Raw genomic sequence first — 16038 nt, forward strand, 5'->3', positions numbered from 1 at the left:
GGTTTACTCCCTTTTAAAATTGGCTACAACCAGAAATTAGGTATATGGAGGTCTTAACACATGAAGAAGACACTCACCCAGACAGAAAATCAGCCAGATGGAACAGATCTTTTCTGACACAGTTTAAAATTGGAAAGGAATTAATATCTTACCACCATGCATCATCTGCTTCCAGCCTCTTCCTGGCTTTTCTTAGAACTCTGCTGTTCCCAGGCCCATATTTTAACCTGGACCCTGGGGGAAGGCTGCTACATTTCTGATATCTATCTCTAGTTTGTTTGCAAACCCTGTCATTACTTGAAGTTGTACAGCCCTTACACAAATATCCACCTCATAGGAAGCTGTTTCTAAGCAACTAGAGTTTTATAAGAGGAAATTGTGGGTCACTGCTGTAACCTGATAGACCTGAGACAATTTAGAATCTGGAAAACAACAAACAGAAGCCATAGGAAACATGTAGAATAGGAAAACAAAGAATTAATTTTTAAGATAGGCAAACATAAAGACATTTATTACAGATTCTTGCTTCCATTTTTCTCTAAATAAGCAAATAAATGTCCTTGAGTTAATATAAAAGAAAAATTATATTAAACCCTGTGTACTTTGCCAAATAATTTTGTCAAGACATATTTCAAAATATAGCATACCATATGTGTATCATTCATAGAATTCAAAGTGTCAATAATTAAAATATCGAGAAAGACAAAAGTTTAAAAACAACCAGAAATTGATTGATAGATTAATCTTGGGTTTGACCACTTTGTTTCCCTGCCCCAAAATAAAAATAATTTATTTATGTGAGTACATCAGTGGAGCGCTCAGGACCTGATCTCTGCACCCTGATCTCTGTTTGCCTAGAATACATACATACATACATACATGATTACATAAAGTTACTGTTGTTTTTGACCAACCTTCTTGCCTATGGCCACTTTTAAAGCAAAATGAAAGAAATTACTACTTACGTTATAAAATACAGTGTCACTAGAGTTGTTAGTCATGTACCCCTGGAAACTACTACTGTATTACTAAATTTCTCTCAAAGTATTATAGTATTTGCAGTTTCAAGAATAAAGGGGAGTATGCTTTGTCTCAGCACTAAAACGTTGCATACTTCCAGCGCTTCTGAACTCCACTTGAGAATGTGCCCTCGACTCCCGTTGTCTGTTTCCCTGTCACTCTCCACCCCTCGTTATAGCTGAGGAACAATGCTACTGGTACATAGAAACAGTTTTGTGTCTTCTTTCCTTTCTACATCCTTGCCTTACTATACCAAGTATGCAAACACACTTTGTAGTGGAAATGGTGGAAATCAAATGCCTTTTAATTGCTTTCAGTGGTAGGGAGAATTTCTGATATTCTCTACTAACAGTGAAGTCAGCCAAAGATTTTGTCACAGAATCTTTCTTGAATTGTTCAAATTCTTTCAGATTCAATATACAATTTTTTTAATGTACTAATGTTACATTTTCTGAAACTATTCTGCGATTCATAGTCTTTTTTGATAAATCAATTAATAGAATTTCCCAGGGAAGATGATAAGTTAGACTATAGGAAAGTTGATTTTCTTTTTTCTTTTTTATTCTTCTTTCATGCAATATTTCACTATTGCAGTATCCCCTGCCTTTATCCCTCCCAATCCTACCCCCACTTACCCACTCCCCCAAACACACTTTGTTTCTCTTCAGAAAAGAGAAGGCCTCCCAGTGCTATCAACCAAACATGGCATAATGAGATGCAATAAGACAGGTCACACACAGACCCTCATATCAAGGCTGGACAAAGCAGCCTAGTAGCAGGAAAAGAGTCCAAAGAATAGGCAAAGGAGTCAGAGGCAACCCTACTTCTACTGTTAGAAGTCCTACAAAACCCCCAAGCTAAACAACCACAGCATGTATGCACAGAACCTACAACAGATCCATGTAGGCTCTGTGGTTGCTGCTTCAGTCTCCGTGACCCCGCTTTGAGTCCTTCTTAGTTTCTGTGCTATGTCTGTTCAGAAGTCTTTTCCTGGGCCATTGCTTTGAAGGCTATTTCCTTCTTTCTCCTCTATCAGGTTCAGTGTGTCTGGTTCCATGTTGAGGTCTTTGCTTCATGTGGACTTGAGTGTGTGCAGGGTGATAAATATGGATTTGCATTCTTCTACAGTTAGACCAGTAACATTTGTTGAAGACAGTTTCTTTTATCCAGCGTGTATTTCTTCATCACCTCTATCCATAGGTGGGTGGATTTATGTCCACTTCTTCAATTTGATTTCATTGAGCAATATATGTTTTTATACCAATATACATTTTTTTTTACTACTCTAGCTCTGTAGTACAACTTTAAATCAGGAATAGTGATACTTCTGGAAGTTCTTTATTGTTCAGTATTGTTTTAGCTATCCTGTTTTTTTTTCCCATATGAAATAGGGTGTCACCATTTCAAGGGTCCATAAAGAGTTGTGTTGGAATTTTGATAAGGATTGCATTGAATCTGTAGATTGCTTTTGGTGGGATGATCACTTTTACTATGTTAATTCTGCTGATCCATCTTCTGATATCTTCTTCAATTTCTTTCCTCAAAACCTTAAGTTTTGTCCTACAAGTCTTTCACTTGGTTAATTAGGGTTACCACCAAGATATTTTATACTGTGTGTGGCTATTATGAAGGATGTTGTTTCTCTAATTTCTGTCTTTGTTCACTTATCTTTGTATGCAGGAGGATTCTGTTTCATTTTGTTTCTTTTAATCTTTAACCAGTCGTTGCTGAAAGTGTTTATCAGTTGTAGAAGTTTTCTGGTAGAATTTTTAGGGTTGCTTGTATATACTATAGTATTGTCTGCAAATAATATTTTGACTTCTTCCTAATTTTTATCCTCTTAATCACCTTTAATTATCTTATTGCTCCATCTAGGAAATCATGTACTATATATGATGGCTATGGAGGAAGTAGACAGCTTTACCATATAAGATTTAGATGTTTTTAATGAGAGAATGACTTATAATTTTTATTCATTAAATTCATTCTTTAATTCATTCTGGTTATTCTCATCCACCATCTTCTATCGTCTCCCTCCAATAGCCCTCTTCCCTGAAATACCTTTCTTACATTCATGTGTTTTTATTTATTTGTGATGTGCTGGGTTTAGCAAGGCCATTAGTTTGACCATAGGTTCATAATTAACTATTGGAATCTGGTGGACTCACCAGAGAGTACATAGTAACAGTGATGACTCCTCCTCTCCCAGAATATGTAAGTAGATGACAGTTCAGCAGAAAGGAATAGTGTCCATGTGTGCCCACCCCCCTGTGATGACTGATGTGTCTTCCCACTATAGGTAGCCATATCTAATATAAATTCATAAATACAATGGCTATATCATTCCCAAAGATGACATTTTGCAGCCCTTCCCCCTAACTTCTTGCTCTTAAATTTTTGTATCCCCTCTTCCTCAACATCCCCTGCATGTTAGTTAGGTTATACACATGTTTTGTTCAGGAATGAGCCTTCAAGAATCACTTATTATGGGGATTGAACATCCGTGTGTCTCTGCATTCAGTGTCTTTCACAGCAAAGAGAAACTTCTCTTATTGAGACTGACACAGAATTTGTCTATATATATTTAAACATTTAGAAGTCAGTTTGAAGCTTCGCTGATTTAGATAGACAACTGCAATGAGTTCCCTCTCCATGCCCATGGTGCTAAGCATGTGCTTACATCTTCACAGTACTACAGGCATGTATTTCCACCTTTGGAACAGGAGCCAAGTTCACTTAGAGAACAGTTTTAAAACTTATATCCACCAGGAAGAGTAATAAGTGTATATAATTTACTTTTGTTGGCACATGTTTATTAAAATATGCTTTATCTTTATGCAACAAATAGAATTTAGTTTATAATTTCTTTATGTCAGTGATTTATTTTTTCTGGAGAGATATCTCTGTTTCTCTGTTTGAGATTTTGTCTATTAATTGCTATTTGAATTTCAATTTATTTACTTTCAGTTATGTATTTTTTATTTGTGTATGAATGTTTTTTTATATATATAAATTTGCAACAAGCACATACTTCCTGCCCAAAGAGTTCAGAAAAAGGTGTGAGATTTTTCTGGAACAAAAGTGATATGTGGGTGTAAATCACAATGTGTATGATAGGAACCAAACCGGGGTCTTTTGCAAGAGTAAAAAGTGCTTATAACCACTGAGCAAACTTTCTAATCCCTTAAGCTAAATTATAAGCTGATTATTTACACACACACACATGAACAATATAATAAATAATAAACATGTTAATTACAAAGCTACATAGTACAGCATAAAGATTATAATGGAACAAAATGCAAATATTGGCATGTTCTGATGGCAATGATTAAATTACAAGTAAACAAAAACTTTTTTAGAAATCAATAAAAATCTCAGTAGGTAATTAATAGCATAATAATCAAAGTAGGTATTGATTCTATTAAATTTTAATTTATTTTTATTATTTTAATTGAATTGGACAAAATGCAAAATATGAATGATACAATGTAATCAACAACTAAAATGAACCATATATGAGATGATATAATAAAAATTTTCCCTTGCACAAACAACAAATAATGCTTTTGTTCTTAATCAAAAACTACATGTACTGTAGATTAAACCTAATTAAAACAAAGGAAATATGAGATCTATATTTGATATGAAATATTTCAGAGATGGGGATCTGATGTAAATCTTCTTCTGAAGACTTTTTATTTCAATCTACTTGTAATTGTGGGAATGAATTCCGTCCTGCTCCATTATGAGGTCATGAAAGTCCTACAATGAGCACAGAGCAGAAACCTCTCCCATCTTCAGAAAGCAACAGCCTTTTCTGCAAGGCAGTATCTACCAGATCACTGCTGACATCCACGATTTAGAAGAAAGATCTGTTCCACCCGCCTACGAATGACCATATTTTTTACACCGTACACAATAGGGTTGAGAGCAGGAGGCAGGAGGAAGTAGATGGTAGACAGAAGAATATGAGTTGAAGGAACATGACCAAAATGGTGGCTGAAAAAGGAGAAAAAAGCAAGGATATAAAACTCTAGAAAAACAAAAATATGAGCTGTACAGGTGTTAAAGGCTTTGATCCATGCCTCTTTCTGTTGAAGATGAAAAACAGCCTGGAAAATCAGTGCATAAGATATGAGGATAAAAGTCATATCAAATCCCAGAATGCTAAAGCCCACAAAAAGACCACATATTTTATTGACTTGTACATCATCTGCTTCAAGCTTCACCACAGCCATGTGTTCACAATAAGAGTGGGCAATTTGAACAGAATGAAAAAGATGCAGTCTTTTTATAAGACTTGGTAACAGACCTACTAGTATTACTGCTCGAGTTACCACCACCACTATCATACGACGCAGAACTGAAGGCGTAAGGACAGATGTGTGTCTCAGAGGGTCACAGATGGCAATGTAGCGATCAAAAGCCATTGCCAAGAGAATACCAGACTCCATGCACTGTAAAGTATGGATGAAGAACAGCTGAGCTAGGCAGGCATCAAAGGCCATAGAATAAGCTCTGAACCAAAAGATGGCCAACATCTTGGGAGCAATTGCTGCACAGAGTCCTATATCTGTTTCTGCCAGCACAGCCCGGAAGATACACATGGGCTGGTGCAAGCTACGCTCAGCTGGGATGATGATCAATAAAACGATATTTCCCAAAATAGCCACTAGACATGGAAATCCAATCCAAAACTGCACATGCTCTAGTCCGGGAATTCCAGTCAAAATACAGTTCTAGGGTTGAGATATGACATGTTGTTGGCTGCCACTGAGCTCATCGTTCTGTATCTTGCTACTCACTGATCATGATATCTGAGAAAGAGAGTTTGGGAGGGAAGTGAAAACATTTCTGTCTTTAATTAAGCTCACTCTTTGTCAGTCACTAGCATTCAATCATAGCGAATTTTGAGCAGAAACCATGGCCTCCATGGGTTCTTTGTTCAGAGCCTGATGAAAGGTCTATGATGCTTGTCACGGGAGCAGAAGCAAATGCTCACATGAAACCTTTAGTAGTTCCATGAAAGAGGTAAAACTGCTGTGCCTCTTCTGGGCCTTCAGGCTGATTTGCTTGGATGTTCTAACTGTTCTTTCTTTATTTTTAGACGGCAACCTTTAGTCATGAAACTGAAAAAAATTTCTGAGTTGTCTCTTTACATAATCAGTAATCCCACGGGAACATTATCTATGAGCCATTCTTCCCCTAGGAAAGTTTTCTGAGCACTGGCAAAAATTTGAACAGATATTTTTAATCATGTTAGAATCAGTCTTTATTTCATCAATTTATTGAAAAATCTGTTGTTTCTCAGTGTAATAATCGTAATTATAAAAGGGACTGGTAAAACACAGTGTTCCTTCAATGAATGAGAATTTGATTGTTCCTTAATAGAATGCTGGAAAGTGAGTAAAATATGTGGTATTAAGAGGATTTTTACATTCCAGTATCAATTTTAAAATGCAAAATTAAGTTAGAACTTACAGAGAATTAATGAACAAGTTTCTTCTCTGACTGCAAGTCAACCTCACAATGTCATATGTGAAGTCTTTGAGTTACTTTTGGCTATTTCAGTTGTGTTTGGTGACTTGGCTGTGAATGTTTTCCTCTAACCCCTGTTGAGGATACATTACCTGTCTTAGACAAGAGGCAGTTTACGTGAGATTCTTCTAGGACAAAGTATGTAGAATGTGAGCACTGTCTCTTATCAAGACATTCTGGTTTCGAGAGTGGAAGTTCTTCCAACTAGAGATCATATCAAATCCTATACTGTAAAAAGCCTTATTTTTAAGAACAAAATTTGGCTCTTCTACCATCAGACTCTTGATATAGGAAACTTAATTGTCATAAGTATATTATAGTTTAGATTTTCAAGAATATATGGATATTATTGGAACTTTCCCAGCTATCCAATGCAAGTCACACATCAACAAATACTTTAGGTGATTCACTGTGGCAGAGTGGCTCGGGGGGATTGGTGTGGATTCTCAATGAACTAGTCTGAGGTCCCAATGGAGGTACTGAAGCCCACGGCTCTGTGCAAGAAAACAGAAAGCACAAGACTCAGGTCAGTTTGTACAACACTCACAAGACCATTGATATTTTTACTCTGCTTTATGATTTTTACTCTAGAGAAGACAAGACATTGTTTATTATGTAAAATCTCTGCTGTAGGGGATGGAAACAGTAGCTCAGATCTGCTATGGATAGTTGGGATTCTGTTTGCTGGTTCCTTGAGGAACAAGGTGTTTCCTCTTCCCAATTTACATTCATCCCTTGGGGTAGCTCTGAGACGTATCAGGTATGTGAACCCAAGGCATTGGTGTTTTTAATCAGAGCTTCAGAAGGCTCCTAGTTGGCTATGGTCTCTTGTCAGAGACACCAAACATGTATCTGGCAGCATTAGGAGTTCTGACTTAAATTTTTTACCATATAATAATACCATTGTTTTAAGAGACTCATGAAAGTTTATTAGAACACAGTATTTAAGTAATAAAATTGTATGTAAATGTACATGAAATGAAAATATTTTGCTCATTGTAAACTTTTAAAGGAAATTTTATGGTAATTTGAGAATTATACTTGTTTGTATCAAGTGAGTAAAGAATTAAATATGGGTTCGAAAACAAATAATTTAAAATAAAAAACAAAGCTCCTTGAAGATCTTTGAATGTAATTTTTGGGAGATCAAATTATTTTAAAACTTTTACATCACTTTAATCACAGGTTTATTCATCAGTCCATTTAGAAATATTTAGAATTTTCTCCAGTCCTTTCATATATAAACACTGACCCCAATATCTTCCATAAAAGATTTTCATCTATTCATATCAGGATCCTCTGAAGGGAAGATGTTATGAAATATCAATGGAGATTGTTTCTGTTTTCTCCTTGGTTGGCAGTTATGTGGACTCTGTCAGTTAAGTTCAGGCTTTGTTTTTATATTTTGTGCATTTATGTGGGAACAAAATTAAACTGGGGCACAAATTCTTTCATAAACAGGGGATGACAAATCACTGAACTGCTGTTTCTTGCTTCTCAGCACCACCACTAGTGAATGGATTGAGTTTTAAACAGCCGTAAGTACTGGTTGTGTAAACAAAGTGAAAGGCATTTTGTTTTGTTGTTTGCACATGGTATCTGGGAAAGCAGTGTGGAGAAATGCTGGAAGAGCTGCATGACACTTCTGACTCCTACGACTGGCTGTGCCAGGAGATAGAGAAGCTTCCTTTTCTCATTCAGGAATTGCCTAACAGTTAAAAGCAAAACATTGTATTACACTTCCCACACTGCGTGGTTATTAGATTATCTGCCTTGTTTTCAATGAGTGTTTAAAACAAAGGTCTGAAAAAATAATCAGTAATAGGGTCTGGCTACCAGCACTTGAAGACCACTTCCCACTTCGAAAATGTGCTTAAACCTGAATTCCAGTTTCATCATCTATACATTAAGGATACCCCCCTTTCTTATCACATATTCAGTGAAATATTCTCTCTAAAAGATCAGTATGTGGAACAATTCTTAAACTAAATATAGGAAAATTAATTAAAAGTCTGACGTTCTCAAAACCAGAACAGCCTTTGGAATGTTGAAGAGTAAAGCAAACAGATGCAGAGGGAAATGACAGATTCTTTGTAATAGATGAGAAGAAAAGTCCCCAAAAGAGGCACCTGAAGACAGAGAAGTGTGCATCATAGATTCTTCTCACTAGCAGTCACCGTGTGGTTATGGTTGGAATACAGGTAACACCCTGTGCCATATGCTAATTCCTGTGCATTTCTCATTTCTGCTTTCACTTATTTTCTTAGTTTTTAGCATTCTGTGCACTGTATTTTAAAGGTGCCAATTTGTTTTTTCTTTTCTTTTTTTTTTTTTTTTTTTTTGGTTTTTCGAGACAGGGTTTCTCTGTAGCTTTGGAGCCTGTCCTGGAACTCCCTTTGTAGACCATGCTGGCCTCGAACTCCCAGAGATCCGCCTGCCTCTGCCTCCCGAATGCTGGGATTAAAGGCGTGCGCCACCACCGCCCGGCCTAGGTGCCAATTTCTTAATTAAATCATGTAATTCTGATTTATCCCTTCAGGTTTTAGAATCACATAGTAACTTAATAGAGGTTACTCATGTATCTTGCTTCTGAAATCCCATTTCCTACAAGAGATAGTAGGGTCTCCACCTGATGAACCTTAGAATTCTGAAATAGCACATTACCACATGTAACCAATGTCTACTGGAAGAAAACGGAGTGATAACTAAGGGTACTCAAAAGAGGTAAGACGGCATCTGGGGTGTTCTTTGCCCTGACAGAAAATTTTGCTTGACAAATAGATCAGATTCTGGAGCTTTATGGTCTGTTTTTTATTTCATCTTTGTCATATTTTCTTCATAATTCAAATGCTGTCAAGCTTTCTCAGACACAATTAACACTTGTTTTCACCCTGTGTTTAATTTTCTTTTATTATTTTTCCTAAAATGGGGGTGATTTAAATTAATGTACCTTTTAATATTTTTCTTTTTTGAGATTATAATTCCATCACTTCTACCTTCTTTTTCCTGCCTCCAAACCCACCATGTACTTCTCCATACGTTTTATCCATGTACTTCTCCATACATTCCACCCACATACTTCTCCATACATTCTATCCATGTACTTCTCCATACATTACACCCACATACTTCTCCATACATTCTATCCATGTACTTCAACATACATTCTATCCATGTACTTCTTCATACATTCCACCCACATACTTCTCCATACGTTCTATCCATGTACTTCTCCATACGTTCTATCCATGTACTTCTCCATACGTTCTACACATGTACTTCTCCATACGTTCTATCCATGTACTTCTCCATACATTCCACCCATGTACTTCTCCATATGTTCCATACATGTACTTCTCCATACGTTCTACCCATGTACTTCTCCATACGTTCTACCCATGTACTTCTCCATACATTCTATCCATGTATTTCTCCATACGTTCTATCCATGTACTTCTCCATACATTCCACCCACATACTTCTCCATACATTCTTTTTTTTTTTTGGTTTTGTTTTGTTTTTTTTTTATTTTTTAAATTTATTTATTTATTAAGGATTTCTGCCTCGTCCCCACAACCGCTTCCCATTTCCCTCCCCCTCCCCCGATCAAGTCCCCCCCCCTCATCTGCTCGAAGAGCAATCAGGGTTCCCTGACCTGTGGGAAGCCCAAGGACTGCCCACCTCAATCCAGGTCTCGTCAGGTGAGCATTCAAACTGCCTAGGCTCCCACAAAGCCAGTACGTGCAGTAAGATCAAAAACCCACTGCAATTGTTCTTGAATTCTCAGTATTCCTCATTGTCTGCTATGTTCAGCTAGTCCGGATTTATCCCATGCTTTTTCAGACCTAGGCCAGCTGGCCTTGGTGAGATCCCAATAGAACATCCCCATTGTCTTAGTGTGTGGGTGCACCCCTCGTGGTCCTGAGTTCCTTGCTCGTGCTCCGTCTCCTTCTGCTCCTGATTTGGACCTTGAGATTTCTGTCCGGTGCTCCCGTGTGGGTCTCTGTCTCTGTCTCTTTTCATCGCCTGATGAAGGTTAATATTCCTGAGGATGCCTATGTGTTTGTCTTTGGATTCACCTTATTTAGCTTCCCTAGGAACATGAATTATAGGCTCAATGTCCTTTATTTATGGCTAGAAACCAAATATGAGTGAGTACATCCCATGTTCCTCTTTTTGGGTCTGGCTTACCTCACTCAGGATAGTGTTTTCTATTTCCATCCATTTGTATGCAAAATTCGAGAAGTCCTTGTTTTTTACTGCTGAGTAATACTCTAATATGTATATATTCCATACTTTCTTCATCCATTCTTCCGTTGAAGGGCATCTAGGTTGTTTCCAGGTTCTGGCTATTACAAACAATGCTGCCATGATCATAGTTGAGCATATACTTTTGTTGTATGATAGGGCCTCTCTTGGGTATATTCCCAAGAGTGGTATTGCTGGATCCAGGGGTAGGTTGATCCCGAATTTCCTGAGAAACCGAAACACTGCTTTCCAGAGTGGTTGCACAAGTTTGCATTCCCACCAGCAATGGGTGAGTGTACCCCTTTCTCCACAACCTCTCCAGCAAAGGCTATCATTGGTGTTTTTTATTTTAGCCATTCTGACAGGTGTAAGGTGGTATCTTAAAGTTGTCTTGAGGCTGAGAAGCTTCTGTAAAGCAAAGGACACTGTCACTAAGACAAAAAGACAACCCACTGACTCGGAGAAGATCTTCACCAACCCTGCAACTGACAAAGGTTTGATCTCCAAAATATATAAAGAACTCAAGAAACTAGACCGTAAAAGGCTAATCAACCCAATTATAAAATGGGGCACTGATCTGAACAGAGAATTCTCAACAGAAGAACTTCAAATGGCCAAAAGACACTTAAGGTCATGCTCAACTTCCTTAGCGATCAGGGAAATGCAATTCTCCATACATTCTATCCATGTACTTCTCCATACGTTCTATCCATGTACTTCTCCATACATTCTATCCATGTACTTCTCCATACGTTCTACCCACATACTTCTCCATACATTCTATCCATGTATTTCTCCATACGTTCTATCCATGTACTTCTCCATACGTTCTCCCCATGTACTTCTCCATATGTTCTATCCATGTACTTCTCCATACATTCTATCCATGTACTTCTCCATATGTTCCATACATGTACTTCTCCATACATATGTTCCCTTTTAAATTCACACAAGCAGCATTGTACAGACTAAAAATCTGCATTTACATAACTCAGAATATTGCACATTTTAGTTATATTTTCACAGATAATTGCACAATATGCTATTGTACTTACGGTCCCAAAGTAGTTAATGACAACTTCCTTATCTATATTCAACAGAATTCCAATAAACTCTACAACTCTGTAATACTTTGAAAATAAAAGGGGAATATTAATTGTCTCTGTATAAAGTATTCTTAAAACATCTAAATTATATTTTTACTAAAATAAATTTTGTTATTCCCACTTTAAGATCTGTAGAGAGAAAAACAAACCTGGGTGGTCTGAAGCTTGGACTGGGCTGTGTTGGTGGTGTCAGTGCAAAGTTCCAACACAGCTAGAAGCTGATGGAAGAGCCACTGTACTTTCCACGCAGTGTGAGCTACAAAGATCCTTGTCCTTTCAACTCCACAAATAAAACTAACATCAGGACTAGAGCACACACATTGAAAGTTAACTGATATTTTAAAATGAAATGTAATCTTCTTGGCAAAAGGAACTGTCTTACCATGCATAATAACATAGCTGATGATTCTGAAAACTGTAACAGTAAGGTCAAGGAAGCATGAGATTTCTTAGCTATCTTTTCCACCCTGTGTTGTCTATCAAGACCTGGAGCTAAAGTGGATGAGTAAGAACTTTTCACATGAATTCACCAGTGGTGCCTACCATCAACTTTAACCAACTACTTAATGACTGCCAGTTCTACCAGGTGATATTTTGTATTGATTTCCACTGGTATATGTTTGCTTGTGTGAATTCATGTTTTATGCACTGGTAATCAAATTCTGTAAATGCCAAAAAAGAATTCAAAGACTAGAATAAACTGAAGCCCATAATTTTACTTTTGAATACAATTAAAATCTGCTTTTTTTGTGTGTGTGTAAGTTTTTCTAAGTTCCCACTATTGAAACATCAGAAAATTTGTTATTATCCCATTTTTAAGGACGTCTGATTTTTTAATGTATCACTGTTCTTACTATATCTATTTTTCAGTCCTCTTAACCATATATTGCATAATATACAATAGCCCAAAAGAAAAGATCCCCATGTTATCCAAATCTAAAATAGCTTTTAATTAATTTAATTAATTTCCACTTGCAAATGTGCAGGTAGAGGCAAGTGAGCTAATTCTTTAAATAGTTAGGTCAAAATCAAATGAAGCATACCAATACCAGCACATCTTCTTTCCTGTTGGGTTAGTTGGTGAGTTGATTGGCATAGTCTCAAGTTCTCCAGGATGGCCTCTAATTTGCTGTGTAGCTGAGGAAGCATGGCCCTTTTGCCTCCTCCTCTCAAGTGCCAGGGTAGTCAGTTTCAGCACCCATGCCTAAATCTATGGCATCTTTCTCCAATACTCACATAGTCCTGAAATAACTTCATTAGAATTCTTCACACACAGCTCCCCTTTCCTTGATATTGTTTGTTGTCACTAAGTGACTCTGTCTGTGTGTGTGTGTACATTTATACAGTTTCATTGGGGATCTCCCCAAATCCCTAGGTAGAAAGCATATATCATTAACCTTTGTGCATTTCAATGTCAGTAATTGCCAGACATTTAAAATGCCAAGATTAATAAGTCACTCATTTGTTAAATTACACCAATGACACAATAATTACAAAAAGAAAATGATAACAGGCAACCTCCTTTCTCTGTCAGCTTCAGGTAATAGCAATCAGCACAAAGATGATGAAGATGAAGCTACACCATTTGACCAAAGATTTCACAAAGTATCTGCTCAGAAGCTTACTCCCCTCAGAATACGACTCAGTTTCTGACACTCCCTACCCTTGTGAGATCATCACTGGTGAGTCTGTGTTCAGTATTTCCAACATTCTGAAATTTATCAAGCTCCACAGTCATCTGTGAAGGCTCAAGATACACACAAAATTAATTCTATTTTTACAGAAATAAACAAACTGACAGTTGCCAATTTTGTTTTTCTTCTTTCTCTTCTTTTCCTTGACGTTTACCTAAACAGAGCCTCTGTTTTAGTTTCTCTACTTCATTTAGTTGTTTGAATAGGTCTCATAAATCTTTTATATGTTATGTGTTTAACTTCTTTTATTTCTCATACAAGAACATAAATGGTGTTAACATAATTTTATCATTTCCACAAAAATATTCTAAAAATATTTCCTCTAGTATAAGAGGATAGCTAAATTCTTGATATAAACATCATGTTCATGTTCTATTTTTCAAATGCCATATTAATGTTTTCATTTTTCTCTCTACTGAAAGTTTTCAAGCAAATAAATACATATCTACATTGTCACAATAATCCCATTATTTGCTATTTAGTCAAGATAAACAAGAGTGTGATTCCATAGTAAGATGGGTGTGTTAACTTTTGCAGCAGCTATTATGTAATAGCATTGAAGTAAACCTAACCACCTAAGTGTTCACCTAAGTGTAACAATCTTGATGTAATGGACTATATGTACACTACTAGGAACCATCACCCAAAATATGATGTCAAAAGTTTCCAGCACCCATAAAGTCCTTTTTCTAGCTCATTCTCTTGTTCCTACCACTCAGTGAAACATTACATATCATTGAACTTGGCCAATGATATATTGTCTTAGATTTCATTTAGATCCTAAAAACAAAATTCAGTGTTAATTGAGTAAAAAATGTAGTTCAGAATTTCAAGTAGAAGGATTATATTTACAAAGAAAGGGGGTCATGATTATACATATAATATACTCATTTGAATGATTATATAACTGCAATATAATTTATAGTGTCACTGTAGATGCATGAGGAAAAGCAGTTTGGAGTAAGAATGGAAATTACTCATCAATGTATACACAGAGTTTAAAGAGTGTTCATTTCATACACAATAAATAAAACTTTTAAAGATTTGGCCCATTAACAAAGGTTCTATACAGTTATAGTTTGCTGTTAATTGTAGGAAAGGCTGTCAGAAAGGTGTCTGATGTGTAAGTTTTAAAATGTAAAAGGTTGGAGAGATAGTTGCTCTTGTGGGGGACCTGATATCAATTGTCGTTACCCATATGGTGGCTCACAACCACATATAACCCCAGTTCTAGGGTATCCAACAGGCATGCATGTGGTGCATATACATGAATGCAAGCAGAATATCCATATAAAGAGAGTAAAATAAATCTTTTCATAAAAGGAAATATTGCACATTTACTCTACCACTCAGCTACATCTTAAGTCATATACAAATGGTCTCAGGCATTCCCTTGCATCTGTGAGATAAATGCCTCTTAGAGAATAACTTCAAATTTTGGAAACTTGGTTGATGTTTTTATGTAAGGCTTTATTGTCTCAGTTTATTTTCATGTAAACTCTTTTTCTAATTTTGTTACTATAACATCATTTATTGGTAAAATTGAATGTGACACAGAGATACACATGAGAAATAAATATCACAAAAGCTGTAATAATTATAAAAATTAAGGAGAATCATGTAAATAATGGTAATACTGGAAGAGAAGTGGGTACTTAAGGCATTTAGATAAAAAACTTATTCATGATTCAAATTTTTAAGACATGCATGCCATCAAAATTTTACTTTTTATAAAATCTATATGTAATTTTTGTTATTGATATAATAAATACCATTTTCCATATAGTAGAGAATCCTTTTGACTGTGTCTTTTGCTTTACAGAAGCTTCTCAGTTTTAGGAGGTCCCATTTATTTACCATTGCTCTCAGTGGCTGTGCTACTAAGATTATATTTAGGAAGTGGTCTCCTGTGCTCATGCATTGAAGAGTACTTCCCACTTTCTCTTCTATCAGGTAAAATGTGGTCAGATTTATATGGAGGTCTTTAATACTTTTGGACTTAAATTTTGTGCATGGAGATAGATATGGATCTATTTTCATTCTTCTACAGGTTGACATCCAGTTATACCAGCACTATTTGTTGAAGATGCTTTCTTTCTTCCATTGTATGATTTTAGCTCCTTTGTCAAAAATCAGGTGTTCATAGATTTGAAGATTAATGTCCGGGTCTTCAATTCGATCGCATTGGTCAACGTCTCTGTTTTTATGCCAATACCTAGCTGTTTTTATTAATGTAGATCTGTAATGTCAATGTCAGGAATGGTGATGCCTCTAAAAGTTCCTTTATTATACAGGATTGTTTTGGCTATCCTGGGTTTTTATTTTTCCATATGAAGTTGGTTATTGTTCTTGCAAGGTCTGTGAAGAATTCTGTTTGGGTTTTGATGGGGATTGCATTGAATCTATAGATTGCTTTTGGTAGGATTAAC

General features: G+C 36.3%; 1 pseudogene; it reads right to left on the reverse strand.

The window, feature by feature from the left end:
* Positions 1–4862: 4862 nt before the first annotated feature.
* LOC121457411 lies at positions 4863–5806 on the reverse strand (annotated as a pseudogene).
* Positions 5807–16038: the final 10232 nt, after the last annotated feature.

The sequence above is a fragment of the Microtus oregoni genome, unplaced genomic scaffold (genome assembly GCF_018167655.1).
Source record: "Microtus oregoni isolate MIOR12 unplaced genomic scaffold, Mior012 000016F_ref0000370, whole genome shotgun sequence".
NCBI classification, from domain to species: domain Eukaryota; kingdom Metazoa; phylum Chordata; class Mammalia; order Rodentia; family Cricetidae; genus Microtus; species Microtus oregoni.